Here is a 17,288-nt window from a genome sequence, read left to right on the forward strand (position 1 = left end):
GAATAATTTAAGGAGGATTAGTGTTAGTTCTTCTTTGAAGGTCTGGTAGAACTCAGCTGAGAATCCATCTTTTCTTGGACTTTTCTTTGTCATTAGGCTTTAAATGACATCTTTAATTGCTGAAAATTGATTTGTTCAAATTTTTTATATCCTCCTGATTCAATTTGGGAAGATCATAGGTCTCTTCAAATTTGTCCATGTCTTCAAGGTTTTCTGTTTTATTAGAGAATAAATTTTCAAAATAGTTTCTGATATAAAGTGTACTTCAGTAGTGCCTATGGTAATATTTCATTTTTCATCATGAATTTTAGTAATTTGAGTTTTCTGTCTCTTTTTCTTCATTAGCTGGGCTAAGGATTTATCAATTTTATTTATTTTTTCCAAGAACCAACTTTTTTTGTTTCATCAATGTCTTGAATTTTTTGTTTCAATTTCATTGGTTCCAGTTCTGGATTTTAATTATATTCTGTCTTTTATAGCTTTTGTTTTTAATTTGTTCTTCTTTATCTGGGGCTTTTAGATGTAGTGCTAGCTTATTTATTTGGTGACTTTCTATTCTTTTGAAGAATGAGCTCAATGCAATGAACTTTCCTCTTAGAACTGCCTTCATAGTGTCCCAGAGATTTTGATATGTTGTATTGTTACTCTAACTTACCTCCAAATATTTTTTTTCACTCTGTTTCTTCTGCTATCCATTAATCCCTCAATAGCATATTATTTAGTCTCCTGGTGTTAGAGTAGCTTCTATTTTTATTTTATCATTGATTTCTAAATTCATTCCATTATATCTGATAGAATGCAGAGTAAAATTATCTCTATTTTTTGAATTTGCTAAGAGTTGCCTTTGGCCCAAGATATAGTCTATTTTACATAATAATCTGTGTGCTTCAAAGTAAAAAGCATATTTGGTCATTGATGAATGAAATATTATGGATGTGTTTGTTAAGTCTAAATTATCAATTGTATTTTTTACTTCTATAGTTTCTTTCTTTGGTTTTTATCTGGAGGACCTATCCAGTGGTGAGAGAGGTGTATTAAAGTCACACAGTATTAGTATGTTGTGGTCTATTTGATTCTTAAAATTGAGAAGGATTTTTTTATGTACATAGATTTTCCATTGTTTGGGCATAAATATTTATGATCATTATGCCTTGTTGATGTATAATTCCCTTAAGCAGTTTTTAATGTCCTTCTTTGACCCTCTGATTAGCATTGGCTTGAAGTCCACTTTCTCTGATTTGGGATAGAAACCCCTTTTTATGAAATCCATGTGAATGATATATTTTTCCCCATACTTTCACCTTCAGTCTGTGGATGTTTTTGCCTATGACATGAGTCTCTCAGAGACAGCATATTGTTGGGTCCTTTATTTTAATCCAATCTGCCAGTCTGTTTCTTTTAATTGATGAGTTTAGGCCACTTACATTCAATGTTATTATTGATAAACGATTTTTAGTTCTTGTCTTTTTTATTTATTTCTGGAGTTTACTTTGAATTAGTTTCTCCTTTGATTGACTATTCTTCTATTTAGTTCCTTCCTTTGCTGGTTTTACTTTTATTTTATTTCATTTCATGAAATATTTTATTGAATATGTTTTGTAGAACAGGCTTTCTAGTTGTGAATTCTTTTAACTTTTATTTATTATTCAAAGCTTTTATTTCATCATCATTTCTGAAGTTTAATTTTCCTGGGTATAGTATTCCTGCTGGCATCCATTTCCTTTCAGAGCTGTTATATATTATTCCTAGAACTGCTTTTTTTTTGGTGTGGGGGGGTCTGGGTTGAGAAACCAACTGGATCCAAATTGGTTGCCCTCTAAATGTGACCAGCCATTTTTCTTTTTCAGCCTATAAAAATCTATCTTTATTCTATATATTTGGTATTTTCATAATAATGTGTAGGTCTGTTGTAATTTTGCCTATTTGGGGTCCTGTAAGCCTCCTGTGTTTGATTTTCCATTTCATTATTTAGGTTTGGGAAATTTTCTTATATTATTTTACTGAAGAGGTTGTGCATTCCTTTGGTTTGTATCTCTGAGCTTTCATCTAACCCAATAAATCTTAAATTTTTTTTACGTTATCCCATAGTTCTTGGAAGTTCTGTTCATGGTCTCTTAACATCTTTTCTGTATACTCAACTTTGTTTTCAAGATTATATATTTTGTTTTCATTGTCTTAAACTCTGTCCAGTCTACTGGTGACACATTCCATTGAATTTTTAATTTGGTTTTGATTCCTTCATTTTGAGGAGGAGAGAATATAGAAGTAAAAAATTAAAGGAAGCAAGAAAGAGTGAAACAATCGAGATTAGCTGTTAGCAGATGAAAATAGATAAAGAGAATCAAGGGGAAAATATGAGTGAGAGAGAAAAAAATATATATATAAAGAAAAAATTTTAAAACTTAAAAATAACAATAAAAGAATACAAAACAAAACTGAAATATACTAATCAAACATCCTAGTCCCAAAAATACTAATTCATGAAAAATAACTGGTTTCAAAAATACTGTAAATGAGAAAAAACAAATATGAATATGCAAAAATGTCTATGAACCATTAAGGTCACAATTAAACAGAGAAAAGAGAAATCTCATTAAAAATTAAAGAATTGTGTCCATGGGCATGCAAAAGATTTGGAGCTTCCCTTCTCAGTAGTGTTAGGTAGGGTCACGGGAGAGAGAGGTAATCCTGTAGGCCAAATTCCTGGAGGCAAGTTTAGGCTTAGATGGGCTTTGGTTTTTTTCACTGAATTTTTAAAAAATATTTATTTTTTAGTTGCAGTTGGAAACAACGCCTTTATCTCATTTATTTATTTTTTTTTATGGTGCTAACGTTTGAACCCAGGGTCTCGCATGAGCAAGGTGAGCGCTCTACCACTGAGCCACAACCCCAGCTCCTTTTCATTGAATTTTAATTGTTCTGGTGACTTTAAATCAGCCCAATTTCAGGGCCCAGCAATTGTTCCTGCACACTAGAAGACTTCATCCCAGGGATCTCCCCTGGGTTTCATTCATGTGGTGGAGGAGCCAATTCTTAGACCACTATGTCACCTGTGGGCCTGACATTTACTGGTCTTGAGTCCAGTCTCTAAACTCAATCTCTCCTATCCACACCCTTTTGAATTCCTGGCCAGATGCGTCTCTCCCAGTCAGTCATGCAAGCAGCCCGACTGGAGGGGGAAGTGGGAGAGCCAGGTGGGTATCCACAACCATTTATCCCCTGTGTAAAGTTCTCTTCATGTTTGATTTTTTCATGGACACTTAGGCACACTGTATGGCATACAGTGTGGATAAGCCAGGCCTATGTTTCAGGCCACACTTGGGTTTGCCAGGAATCAGCTCCCTCAGCTGCTGGCCCCCATGCTGTGGCTGCTAAATGGTTTCTTTCTTGTCATTTGCAGGCAGCCTGGAAAGAAGGTGGCTTCTTTTCCCACACAAGGATATTGTGTAGCATGCCTTTTGGTTTAGATGGGCAGTGTCTTTGGTCACTAAACTCTGTACCCAGACATGTCTCAGGCCTCCCAAAAATGTGAGTTCCTTCAATTCCCCTGTCCTTCCATTTTGCTCACTGAGGGACCACTCTGGCTGGTGCTTCCCGCTGTGGCAGTGACTGTGGCACTGAGGATTTCTTCCTTATGTTATTATATCCAACATCCTGAGTCCAATATTAAATTCCAAAAAAGTATCCCCCACCATTTCTTTTGTTCACCCACTTGCTGAAAAGCTTGCCTATCTGCTTCCTTGGTTTCACACCAGGGATAAGCCAGGAAAGTGACCTTTATTCTGCCACTGTGAAACTGCTGTTTCTGCTTCTTATTAATTTTTGTCAATTGTCTGCAGATCAATTTCATTTTCATCTAAATTTCCTTTCTTTAAATTGTATCTTATTCTTGATGCCTTAAGACCACACGAAAAAAAGGTAGTTTCAATTTTTTTCCACTCCCTTCCATAAATGGCTTTTATGTTAAGTTTTCTTCCAGATACTTAAAGTACTATTGTTGCCAGAAACCTAGGCCAGATGGACAAGACTCTGGGAATCCTAACAGTGCATATTCAGCACTTTCTCCAATGGACCAAACAGGAGACAAGTGGTGGTAAACACAGGAAAAGAATTTTATGCTAAGTGTGGCCACATTGGAAAGAAATGGCAGTGGGTGGGGGTGATCCACATTCTCAGTCCTGTCTTTCAGGTATTGTTGAGAGCTTCAGGATTATACAGAGAAGGAACAAAAGTCCAGAGTAGAGGGTACAACAGTATGACTGTCAAGCAGTCCTGTCACACTGTGCTCTGGTCGATCTTTACCTGAAGATGGGCCACACAGTGCCTGGTTGATGTTGCTTGGGGTATAATTTTGATTCTTTTCACAAGAAGTTTATGATTCCAACCTGTTGTTTCTGGAATCTGAGGTGACTTCAGGAGAGTGACTCAGTGAAAGGACAAGTCAGAGAGGCAAGACTGAGTTAGTTAGGACAATGACTGAGCCCTGCTTTAGGTTTGAGCCAATGATTGGAGACTTCTAGGTGTCACTCTAGTGGTCTAGACTAGGGAGTTATAAAAGCTGGTGGTTGACAACCCATTCACCATGATGTCCCTACAAATCCTGAAAATATCTTGGCCAATTCTATCTCTATGACTTCAGTTTTGAAGGGTGAGAGTTACCTGTTTTAGTCAAACACACCTTAAATCATCAACATATCTATGTGCAGAGTTGAGCAGGAGTCTGACCCAAAGATTAAGGTAGCAAAGGGAACATTTGTGAAATACAGGCAGACATGCAAGCATTCGTCCTGCTTTTACTTGCCCACTACATTTCTGGAGGCTCCAATGATTAGGTCAGTAATAATTTTTTTTATTTTAAAAAGCCTCCCATCAAAGAAAAGCCCAGGTTTAGATAGCTTAAGTGTTGAATTTTGCCAAACACTACAGAAAAAAATAATTCCAATTAATCATGACTTACTTCAAAATAATAAAATAGGAGAGAATTCTTCCAAAAGTACATTATGAGGCCAGCATTACTCTAATACAAAAACCAGATAAATACACAACGAAAAAGAAAACTATAGACCAATATCCTTGATGAACATAGATGTAAAAATCCTTAACAAAAACTAGGAAGCCAAATCTATCAGCACATTAAAAAGATTATTTGTTAGAGTCTGTAAACAAGTCAAGATGGCGCCTGGCATATTGCAGAAGGAGTGGTTTGTGAAGTAACGCCAGTGAGCCATTAAGTGTGGAGATTCCTTATTGGTTGACTGCTGTATCTAGTTTATGTTAATTAAGATAAGCTGTGTGTAATGTATATATACCCCTCCGGCCCTACAATAAACGGCTCCCACTCCTGCTGTATCAATGTATACAAGTTGTTCATCACCCCCCAGTTAGTTTGCCCAGCCAGCCAGGCTGCGGCAATTATTCACCATGATCAAGTGGGATTCATTCTGATGTATAAGGATGTTTAAGTATAGATGAATCAATAAACATGATATACCATATCAAGAGATTGAGGGACAAAAACCACATGACATCTTAATTGATGCAGAAAAGGCATCTGATAAATTCTACATCTCTTCATGATAAAAATGCTGAACAGTTTAGGTATACACAGAACATACTGTACAAAGGCCACTTATAATAACCCAGAATCTAACATTATATTGAATGAGAAAACATTTGAAAGCTTTCCTTTAAGGCCTGGAAAAAACAATACAAAGATCCACTTTCACCATGTTTATTCATATAGTGCTAGAAATCCTAACCTGAACAGTTAGGAAAGAAAAAGAAAGGGCAATCAGACTGGAAAAGAAAAAATTGAATTGTCACTGTTTGAAGATAACATGTGTGTGTATGTGTGTGTGTGTGTGTGTGTGTGTGTGTATGTATGTATCCCCCAAATGCCACCAAAAAACTATTAAAACTAATACATGAATTCAGCAAAGTTGTAGGACACAAATCAGTAGCATTGCTATATGTCAATAGTAAATAATCTAAAATAGAATCCAAGAATTCAAATCCATTTACAATAGCTATATAAAAAGTAAAGCACCTAGGTATAAATTTAACCAAAGAAGCAAAATATCTTTTTAAAATAGAATAAGCTCTCTTTTAATATTTATTTATTTATTTTTATGTGGTGCTAAGGATCAAACCCAGTGCCTCACAGATGCTAGGCAAGTGCTCTGCCACTGAGGTACAGCCCAAGCCCAGGTAAAAAATCTTTTCAATGGAAATTATGAAATGATTGATGAAAGAAATTAAAGAGAGGGCTGGGGATGTGGCTCAAGAGGTAGCGCGCTCGCCTGGCATGCGTGCGGTCCGGGTTCGATCCTCAACACCACATACAAAGATGTTGTGTCCGCCAATAACTAAAAATAAAAATTAAATAAATATTTTTTTAAAAAAAAAGAAATTAAAGAGGATACACAAAAGTAGAAATACATCGTGTTCAATGAGTAGAAGTCAAAATTGTTAAAATTTATATACCACCCAAAGCGATTTACAGACTAAATGCAATGCCTATCAAAATACAAATGACATTCTTCACAGAGTTAGAAAATCCAATTCTAAAGTTTATATGGAAGGTATTTTTAAAATCCCAAACAGCCACGGCCATTTTGAAGTAAAGAACAAAGCAACAATCATTATACTACCTGACTTCAAAACATACTACAAACCTTAGTAATCTCAATACCACAGTGTTTACATAAAAACAGACACATAGACCCAAAATGGAACAGAACAGAGAATTTAGAAGTAAATTCATGCATCTACAGCTATCTGCTTTCAACAAAGGTATAATGATACTCATTGGAGAAAGGAAAGTCTTTTCAATAAATGGTGTTGGGAAAATTGAATATCCACATGCAGAATAATGAATCTAGAACCCTGGTGTCTCACCAGTTACAAGGATCAACTCATGAGGAACCAAAGTTTTAAAAGTAACATTGGAAACTAGCCAACCAGTGGATGAAACTTACAGAAGAAAACATAGGAGATATTTTTCAGGACATTGGTGTGAGCCCTTGCTCATTTTGGACAATATATCAAAAACACAAGAAATGAAAATAAAAATAAACATATGGGATTGCATCAAACTAAAAGGCTTCTGCACAGTAATGGAAAGGCTCAACAGAGTGCATCAACACCCTACAGAATAGAAGAAAATATTATATATATATATATATATATATATATATATATATATATATATATATATCTGACAAGGAGTTGATATTCAAAATATATAGCAAACTCCAAAATCTCAATAGGTAAAAAGCAACCAACTTTAAAATGGCCAATAACCATAAATAAATATTTCTAAAAAGAAGACAAGCAAATGGCCAACAGATACATGAAAAAATATTCAACATCCCCAATCATCAGTGAAATGCAAATCTAAACTGCCATGAGATATCACCTTACCCAGTAAAAATGGCTAATATCAAAAAGACTATAAAGATAAATCAATTTCTGTCAAGGATGTGAAGAAAGGGGAACACTTACACACTGTTGTTGGTAATGTAGTTAGTGCAGCCAAGATGGAAAGCAGATGTATATTCTGCCTCAAAATTTAAAAATAGAACTACCATGAGATCCAATGATCCCATTACTGGGTAAGTATCCCCAAACAATGAAATCAATATGTCAAAGAGATGTCTGCACTCCATGTTCATTGCAGGACTATTCCCAACAGTCAAGAAATAGAAACAACCTATGGATCCATCAACTGGTGAATGGATAAAGGAAATATGGTACATATATACAATAAAATACTATTCAGTGTAAACTCCAGTGACAAAGAATGGGAGAACAGTGTCTGAGATCGGGGTCTTTGATGACCTCATGGCTTTGACATGCTTTGGTGCCTGGGAAATTTTCTGTGCAAAGGTGCAGGATGCCTCACTGCTGTGGTAATGCCCTTCATGAGGAGGCTTTGTGCCAGAGTCTAATTAGCCTCAACCTTGATCTCAGGCACACAGCTCCTGGGAACAGAGAACTTTCTTGCTGGACAACCACAATGTTTCACCAAGTTCCAATGCTCATGAACATGCCTGCCTAACAGTAACTTTAAACAATGGACTTGCTTGAGAGCGACACAAAGCTCCAAACATTGCACATTGCAACTGTAGAATGTAAACTGTTGAAATAAGTGCATAATGTTGCTAGCTCTGTAACTTTCATGAATACAAAGAATAATGCTTGCATAGTCTTTAATCTGATAATGAGACATATATAAATAAAGATTGCTGGTGTAATTCTTTAGATCTGCTTCTCCATCAGAGAGTAGTGCTCCATCTGACCCCAGCTATATCCTCACAATCTACATCTATAAGTCTTTATTTTTTTTATCCCCCTTCACAAATCGCCAGAACTTGCTAGATTGGCCATACTGGTCACAGCAATTCAGTTATAAAAAAAACAAATAAAATTCTGTTATTAGAGACAACCTGGAAGGAACTTGAGATCATTATGTTAAGTGAGCTAAGTCAGGCACAGAAAGATGAGTACTGCATGATTGCACTAAAAGTTGACCTCATAGAAGGTGAGAGTACAATGGTGGTTACCAGAGCCTTGGGGAATGAAGAAAGGCTCATCAATAGGAACTAAGTTATAGTTTATAGAAGCAAGAATCTCTGGGGTGCAACTGCACAGTATGATGACCATAAAATCAATTATATACTGTACATGACAGAAAGCTAGAAGAAGGAATTTTGAAAGTTGTTGTCATATAGAAATAATCAGGACAGTTTCAAGATGGTGGACCAGAGGGAGGCAGCATTCTGTGTTGCTCTGTGATCCATATCTCACCTGGTCAGAATACTGCATCTCTGAGAGGGTTAGAGGACACCTATACAGCTACTCTCTGCAGAAATCACCAGTGTTGTGACCCCACGAAAGGTTCCGGGCCTCAGTGTTCAAGCAGAAACCAAAGCCCAAAGTTCCAGTTCATGCACAACTCAGGGAGTGCCGTAGCAGAATCATCGATCAACACATCTGCAGACTGTCAAGACTTTGCTCTGCTCCCAAGCAGGTCACTCAGCTGCTACCTACCCACAGCACAACGCCATCACCCGGCTCCCCCCACCTCACCAGACAGACCGGTGCTGAAACCAGACCACCACCGTCTTGGCTCAATGCTCTCTTCATATTAGGTGGGAGCAGTTCCCAGATTGGATCTCCAGGGGCCACTGGATTTTCACAGAAGTCACCAGCACTGCAACCACTCTGCAGAAATCAGAGCCTCTGGGCTCAAGTAAGTCTCCAGACTCCAGACCCAAAGCCCGAAGTTCTAGTTCATGCACGGCTCACAAGGGGCTTAGCAGAACCACCTAACAGCACCTCTGCAGAACTCCTGACTGCACACTGCTCCCACACAGGTCACTCTGCTGCTACCTACCCATAGCACAGGCCATCGCCCAGCTCTCCCCACCTCACCAGATATCCCGGGGCTGTAAACAGACTGACTCCATCTTGGAAAACCTTCCTGGCCATTTTATGGTGGGCGTGGCTATCAGATCGGATCGCCATTTGAGCAGGTACCTGATTCCAATTCTCCCCCTCCCCAGCAGTGATACTAAGCACAGTGACCACCAAACACAAAAGCAGATCTCAGTTGGACAGGAGTGCAGTGCGAACAGAGCACGGCCCACCTGGTGTGAGCCTGGGGGTGAGAGGTCCCACAGTTGGGACCTGATAAATAAGAGAGGGGAGGGGACTAAAGTCTGGAGCATAACAGAGAGATCAGGATTTGGGAAATCTCTAGGCAAGAGAAGGAGAGGATACTAGGGGCTCAAGTCAGACATGTGGTCACAAAAAAGATTGTGAGGTGCTATTTCCCTGCTGGAACTGGTGGCCGGCTCTCCCCACTTCCAGATGCTCCACACCAGGCCCAGTCTTCACACAGTGGTTACCTACACCATCCTGAGGGTAGAGACAACTACTGGATGAGACAACTCCACCTGCTGGATGAGAAGAGAAAAAAAATAGATCTCTAAGAGTATTTTTTTCCTCTCTTTGTCTTTCTCTTCTACCCTTCTATCCTCTGGTCCTCACATCCCCAACATATGTAAACCCAAGAACTTTGCATAAAATAAGACTTGGAGGACTAAGTCACCTCAATAATATAATATAGAGAAATTCATAAGCCCATTTTTTCTTGCTTTTTCTTTTTTTCTTTTTTCTTTCTTTTTTCTCTCATTTTTTTCTTTCTTTGTTGCTTTTTTCTCTTTCTTCTTCCTTCACCCTCCAAATAATACTATTTTAACATCCTGTATTTTTCTAAAGACATATGTGTGTTTTATATACTCTACTCTCTTCCCACATAATTGTCTACCCCAAATTACCTCCTATGCATTCTCCTGCTACTAACCCTCTTCACTATATTTCTCCATCACATAATATATCTCCATAAGATATACTAACTCTATACCCTCACATCTTCTCCCCTCAACATATCATCCTATGCCTGACCCCCCAGTTCATTGTCCACTGCCAGAAACAGTAAACTTTTTTATGAAACTACTGATTATATTTTAAATAATAATTAAAGCCAACATTTCCAGACATTCACACTAAACTGTAAATGTCTTAATAACAACAATTTGTTCATAGATGATGTATTGTTGATATTGGAATCTGTTAACATTGTCCTTCCCCACAAAGGAGATATCTTGGAACACTACAAGAGCACTACAAATCTATCGGGTACAAACAATAACACACCAGATCCACAGAGCTAGAAAGGAGGACACATGAGCAACATGAAAAGACAAGGGAAGAAAGTTCCACAAACAAATCAAGACAACACATCATTAGAATCATTGGCAGCTACAGTAGAAAAAACTACAGAGAAAGATTTCAGGATTTAAATGGTTAAAATGTTCTATGAACTCAAGGAAGATATAAGAGAGCAAATACAAGCAGTGAAAGATCACTTCAACAAGGAGTTACATAAACAAATCCAAGAAGCAAAAGATCACCTCAACAGGGAGATAGAGGTTATACAACAAAAGAAACAGAAATCCTTGAAATTAAAGAAATAAAAAAAACAAATTAAAAACTCAAATGAAAGCCTCACCAACAGAGTAGACCACTTAGAAGATAGGACACCAGACAATGAAGACTAAATAAATCATCTTGAAAAGAACATAGACCACACAGCAAAAATGATAAGCAACCACAAGCAGAACATTCAAGAAATATGGGATAGCATAAAAAGACCAAATTTAACAGTTATTGGGATAGAGGAAGGCATTCAGTCCAAACCAAAGGAATGAACAATCTACTCAATGAAATAACTTCAGAAAAATTTCCAAACATGAAGAATGAACTTAAAATCCAAATTCAAGAAGCCTACAGGATGTTGAATGTACAAAATCACAACAGACCCACACCAAGGCACATTATAATGAAAATGCCCAACAGACAGAATAAGGAGAGAATTTTAAAAGCCACAAGAGAAAGGAATCAGATTGCATAAAAGGGAAAACAAATTAGGATAATGGCAGATTTTTCAACACAGACACTGAAAGCTAGAAGACCCTAGAACAACATATATCAAGCTCTGAAAGATAATGGGTGCCAACCAAGAATCTTGTATCCATCAAAATTAAGCTTTAGATTTGAAGATGAAATAAAAACCTTCCACGATAAACAAAAGTTAAAAGAATTTATAGCTGGAAAACCAGCAATACAAAACATCCTTGGAAAAATATTTCATGAAGAGGAAATGAAAAACAGCAATGAAAATCAGCAGAGGGAGATAATACACTAAAGAAAAAAAACTAATCAAAGAGGAAAACTAATTCAAGTAAAATAACAAAAATAAACAAATATGACTGGAAATACAAACCATGTCTCAATAGTAACCCTATATGTTAATGGCTTAAACTCATCAATCAAAAGACATAGGCTAGCAGATTGGATTAAAAGAAGGATCCAACAATATGCTGCCTCCAGGAGACTCATCTGATAGGAAAAGACATACACAGAATGAAGGTGAAAGGTTGGGGAAAATCATACCACTCACATGGACTGTGGAAGCAAGCAGGGGTTTCCATCCTCATAACAAATAAAGTATGTTTCAAGCCAAGGTTAATCAAAAGGGATAAAGATGGACATTACATACTCCTAAAGGGAACCATACACCAAAAAGACATAACAATCATAAATATATATGTCCCAAACAATGGTGCACCTATGCTCATCAAACAAACTCTTCTCAAGTTCAAGAGTTAAATTGACCACAACACAATAACCTTGGGTGACTTTAACACACCTCTCTCACCACTGGATATATCTTCCAAACAAAAGTTGAATAAAGAAACCATAGAACACAGTAACACAATCAATAACTTAGACTTAACTGACATATATAGAATATTTCAATCTGCTTCAAGCAGATACACTTTCTTCTCAGCAACACTTGGATCCTTCTCTAAAATAAATCAGATAATATGCCACAAAGCTAATCTTAGCAAATACAAAAATGTAGAGATACTATCATGCATTTTATCAGATCATAATGGAATGAAATTGGAAATCAATGACAAAGTAAAAAATAAAAATTTCTCCATCACCTGGAGACTAAACAATATGCTACTCAATGAACAATGGGTCACAGAAGACATCAAGGAGGAGATTTAAAAAATTCTTAGAGGTAAATGAGAACATAGACACAACACATCAAAATCTCTGGGACACTATGAAAGCAGTATTAAGAGAAAAATTCATTGCATGGAGTTCATTTCTTAAAAGAAGAAAAAGTCAACAAATAAGTGACTTCACACTACATCTCAAAGCCCTAGAAAAAGAAGAACAAATCAGCAGCAAAAGCAGAAGAAGGCAAGATATAATTAAAATTAGAGCAGAAATCAATGAAATCAAAACTAAAGAAACAATTGAAAAAGTTGACAAAAGTTGGTTCTTTGAAAAATAAATAATATTGACAGACCCTTAGCCATGCTAACAAAGAAGGAGAGAGAGAGAACTCAAATTACCAGCATACGGATGAAAAAGGTAATATCACATCAGACACTACATAAATACAGAGGATAATTAGAAATTATGTTGAAATCTTATACTCCAATAAAATAGAAGACATTGAAGGCATCAACAAATTTCCTAAGTCATACGATTTGCCCAGATGGAGTCAGGAAGATATACACAATAAACAGACTTGATATTGATCAAGTGAGGAAATAAAAGAAGCCATCAAAAGCTTACTAACCAAGAAAAGTCCAGGACTGATGGATACACAGCCACGTTCTACAAGACCTTTAAAGAAGAACTAATACCAATACTCTTCAATTTATTTCAGGAAATAGAAAAAGAGACAGCACTTCCAAACTCATTCTATGAAGCCAATAATCACCTTGATCCCAAAACCAGGCAAAGACACATCAAAGAAAGAAAACTTCAGACCAGTATCTCTAATGAACATAGATGCAAAAATTCTCAATAAAATTCTGGCAAATCAAATACAAAAACATATCAAAAAGATTGTGTACCATGAAAGTGGGATTCATCCCAGGGATGCAAGGTTAGTTCAACATACAGAAATCAATAAAAGTAATTCATTACATCAATAGATTTAAAGATAAGAATCATATTATCATCTCAATAGATGCAGAAAAAGCATTTGACAAAATATAGCACCACTTTATGTTCAAAACACTAGAAAAACTAGGGATAACAGGAACATATCTCAACAATGTAAAGGCTATCTACACTAAGCGTTAGGCCAACATCATTCTAAATGGAGAAAAATTTAAGGCATTTCCTCTAAAAACTGGAACAAGACAGGGATGCCCTCTTTCACCACTTCTATTCAACATAGTTCTTGAAACATTGGCCAGAGTAATTAGACAGACAAAAGGAATCAAAGGGATATGTATAGGAAAAGAGGAACTTAAACTAGCACTACTTGCTGATGATATGATTCTATACCTAGAAGACCCAGAACACTCCACCAGAATACGTCTAGAACTAGTAAATGAATTCAGCAAAGTATCAGGATATAAAATCAACACCCATAAATCAAAGGCATTTCTGTATATCAGTGACAAAGCCTCTGAGAAGGAAATAAGGAAAACTACCTCATTCACAATAACCTCAAAAAAAAAAATAAGATACTTGGGAATCAACTTAATTAAACAGGTGAAAGATCTATACAATGAAAACTACACAACCTTAAAGAGAGAAATCAAAGAATACCTTAGGATATGGAAAGATCTACCTTGCTCTTGGATAGGCAGAATTAAAATTATCAAAATTACCATACTACCAAAAGCACTACACAGATTTAATGAAATTCCAATCAAAATCCCAATGGCATTCCTCATAGAAATAGAAAAAGCAATCATGAAATCCATCTGGAAAAATATGAGACCCAGAATAGCTAAAGCAATCCATAGCAGGAAGAGTGAAGCAGGTTACATCACTATACCAGACCTTAAACTATACTACAGAGAAATAGTAACAAAAACAGCATGGTTTTGGCACCAAAACAAACTGGTAGACCAATGGAACAGAATGGAGGACACAGAAACTAACCCACAAAATTACAATTATCTTATATTAGACAAAGTTACCAAAAATATACACTGGAGAAAAGATAGCATTTTCAATAAATGGTGATGGGAAAACTTGAAATCCATATGCAACAAAATGAAATTAACCCCATATCTCTCACCATGCACAAAACTTAACTCAAAATGGATCAAGGACCTAGGAATTAAACCAGAGACTCTGCATCTAATAGAAGAAAAAATAGGCCCTCATCTTCTTCATATGGGATTAGGCCCCAACTTCCTTAATAAGACTCCTATAGCATAAGAAATAAGACCAAGAATCAATAAATGGGATGGAATCAAACTAAAAAGTTTTTTTCTCAGCAAAAGAAACAATCTGTGAGGTGAACAGACAGCCTACATCCTGGGAGCAAATCTTTACCCCTCACACATCAGATAGAGCACTAGCCTCTAGGATATATAAAGAACTCAAAAAGCTAAGCACTGAAAAAACAAATAACCCAATCAACAAATGGGCCAAGGACCTGAACAGACACTTCTCAAAAGAGGATATACAACCAATCAACAAATATATAAAAAAAAATGTTCATCATCTCTAGCAATCAGAGAAATGCAAATCAAAACTACTCTAAGATATCATCTCACTCCAGTAAGAATGGCAGCTATTATGAAGACAGACAATAAGTGTTGGCAAGGATGTGGGGGAAAAGGTACACTCATACATTGCTGGTGGGACTGCAAATGGTGTGGCCAACATGGAAAGAAGTATGGAAATTCCTTGGACATCTGGGAATGGAACCACCATTTGACCCAGCTATCCCTCTCCTTGGACTATACCCAAAGGACTTAAAAACAGCATACTACAGGGACACGGCCACATCAAGGTTTATAGCAGCACAATTCACAATAGCTAAACTGTGGAGCCAACCTAGATGCCCTTCAGTGGACGAATGGATAAAAAAATGTGGCATATATACACAATGGAATTTTACTCAGCAATAAAAAAGAATAAAATCATGGCATTGCAGGTAAACGGATGGCATTGGAGAAGATAATGCTAAGTGAAGTTAGCCAATCCCCAAAAACCAAATGCCGAATGTTTTCTAATATAAGGAAACTGACTTATAGTGGGGTAGGGAGTGGTAACATGGGAGGAATAGATGAATTCTAGATAGGGAAGAGAGGAGGGAGGGAAAGGGAGGAGGCAGGGGATTAGCAAGGATGGTGGAATGTGATGGACATCATTATCCAAAGTACATGTATGAAGACACCAATTGGGTGTCAACTTACTTAACATACAGAGATATGAAAAATTGTGGTATATATGTGTAATAATAATTGTAATAAAAAAACAACAATAAGTACATGTATAAAGGCATTTATTAGCGTGAACATACTTTACACAAAGATATGAAAAATTGTGCTTTATATGTGTAATAAGAATTGGAATACATTCTGCTGTCGTGTGTTTAAAAAAATAAAATCAATTTTTAAAAAGGAAAACAAAACACCATGCTAAGTGAAAATTTAAAAAAAGAGTCTGGAGAGAAAAAAAAAGAAATAATCAGTGTTTGACAAATTAAATATGTTTAATTTGATCTAAATATTATGCAATGTATGTCTGTTTCAAACATAACATGGGACTCCACTTACACACATGATTTTTATGTTTTTATAGACCACTTCAAAACTTTTAATTTTTAAAAAAATTAATTATTGGGCTGGGGATGTGGCTCAAGCGGTAGCATGCTTGCCTGGCATGCGTGCGGCCCGGGTTCGATCCTCAGCACCACATACGAACAAAGATGTTGTGTCTGCCGATAACTAAAAAATAAATATTAAAAAATTTAAAAAAAATAATTATTAAAAATATTTATCATGGGATATCATGTATTCATATATGGGATTCCATGTCCTACACACAAGAGCCTGACCTGGACACAGAACAAGTGATAACACAGCCAAAAGGATGGTGTCACCCGAGACATACCTAGAGCACCATGCAACAAATGCTTCAACACCTACCATGTGCAGAGCCTGATAGAAGACACAGAGAGTTGTTACATGACTAGTAGTAAAACGGGGGGGGGGGGTGTGAAGAGGTATAAGGTACTAGCAGAGTTAGTGTAAAGGTAGTAAAATAACTGAACATTTACAAAGTATGCACTATTCTTAAAACAATAGTTTTAAGAATTTTTCAGATACTAATTCATTCAATTCTTATTACTTTATGAGGATGTCATGAGCATTATTATCATTATTATTATTATGTTGAAGAGTACAGGTATTTTAAACAACAGTCCAGGGTCAGTTAGAGGCAATAAGTGGCAGAGTCAATAAGTGGTAAAGCAGCCAACAATCTTCACTATTGCCCTATGCAGAAGGTGGTGACCCTGCTGAAACAGTGGGTCCTAAAATCAGAGATCAGTGATCATTACTCAAGGCTATTCTAAAGGGGACTCATGCAAAAAGCAAACCAGAAACATTTAGGCCTTTTCCATCTCAAGAATCCTGAAATTTGGGGATCTAGATTTTTAAAATTACAGCTTCCACCCTAGTCTTGTCCAAGTCAAATCCTATGGAAAAGAAGAAATAGAATTCTTTTTCTTTGCCACACTTAACAGCAGAAAGACTTGAGCATCTGATGGAAAAATACTAGGAGTTCAATTGTACCATAGTCCTAGCAGCTCCCAAGGGGACCTTCCAAGTTTAAGCTGAAGAGCAGAAGAGAGGAGATCACAAAGAGGGTGAAATAGG

The sequence above is a fragment of the Spermophilus citellus genome (genome assembly GCF_964194105.1).
Source record: "Spermophilus citellus genome assembly, chromosome: 17".
NCBI classification, from domain to species: Eukaryota; Metazoa; Chordata; class Mammalia; order Rodentia; family Sciuridae; genus Spermophilus; species Spermophilus citellus.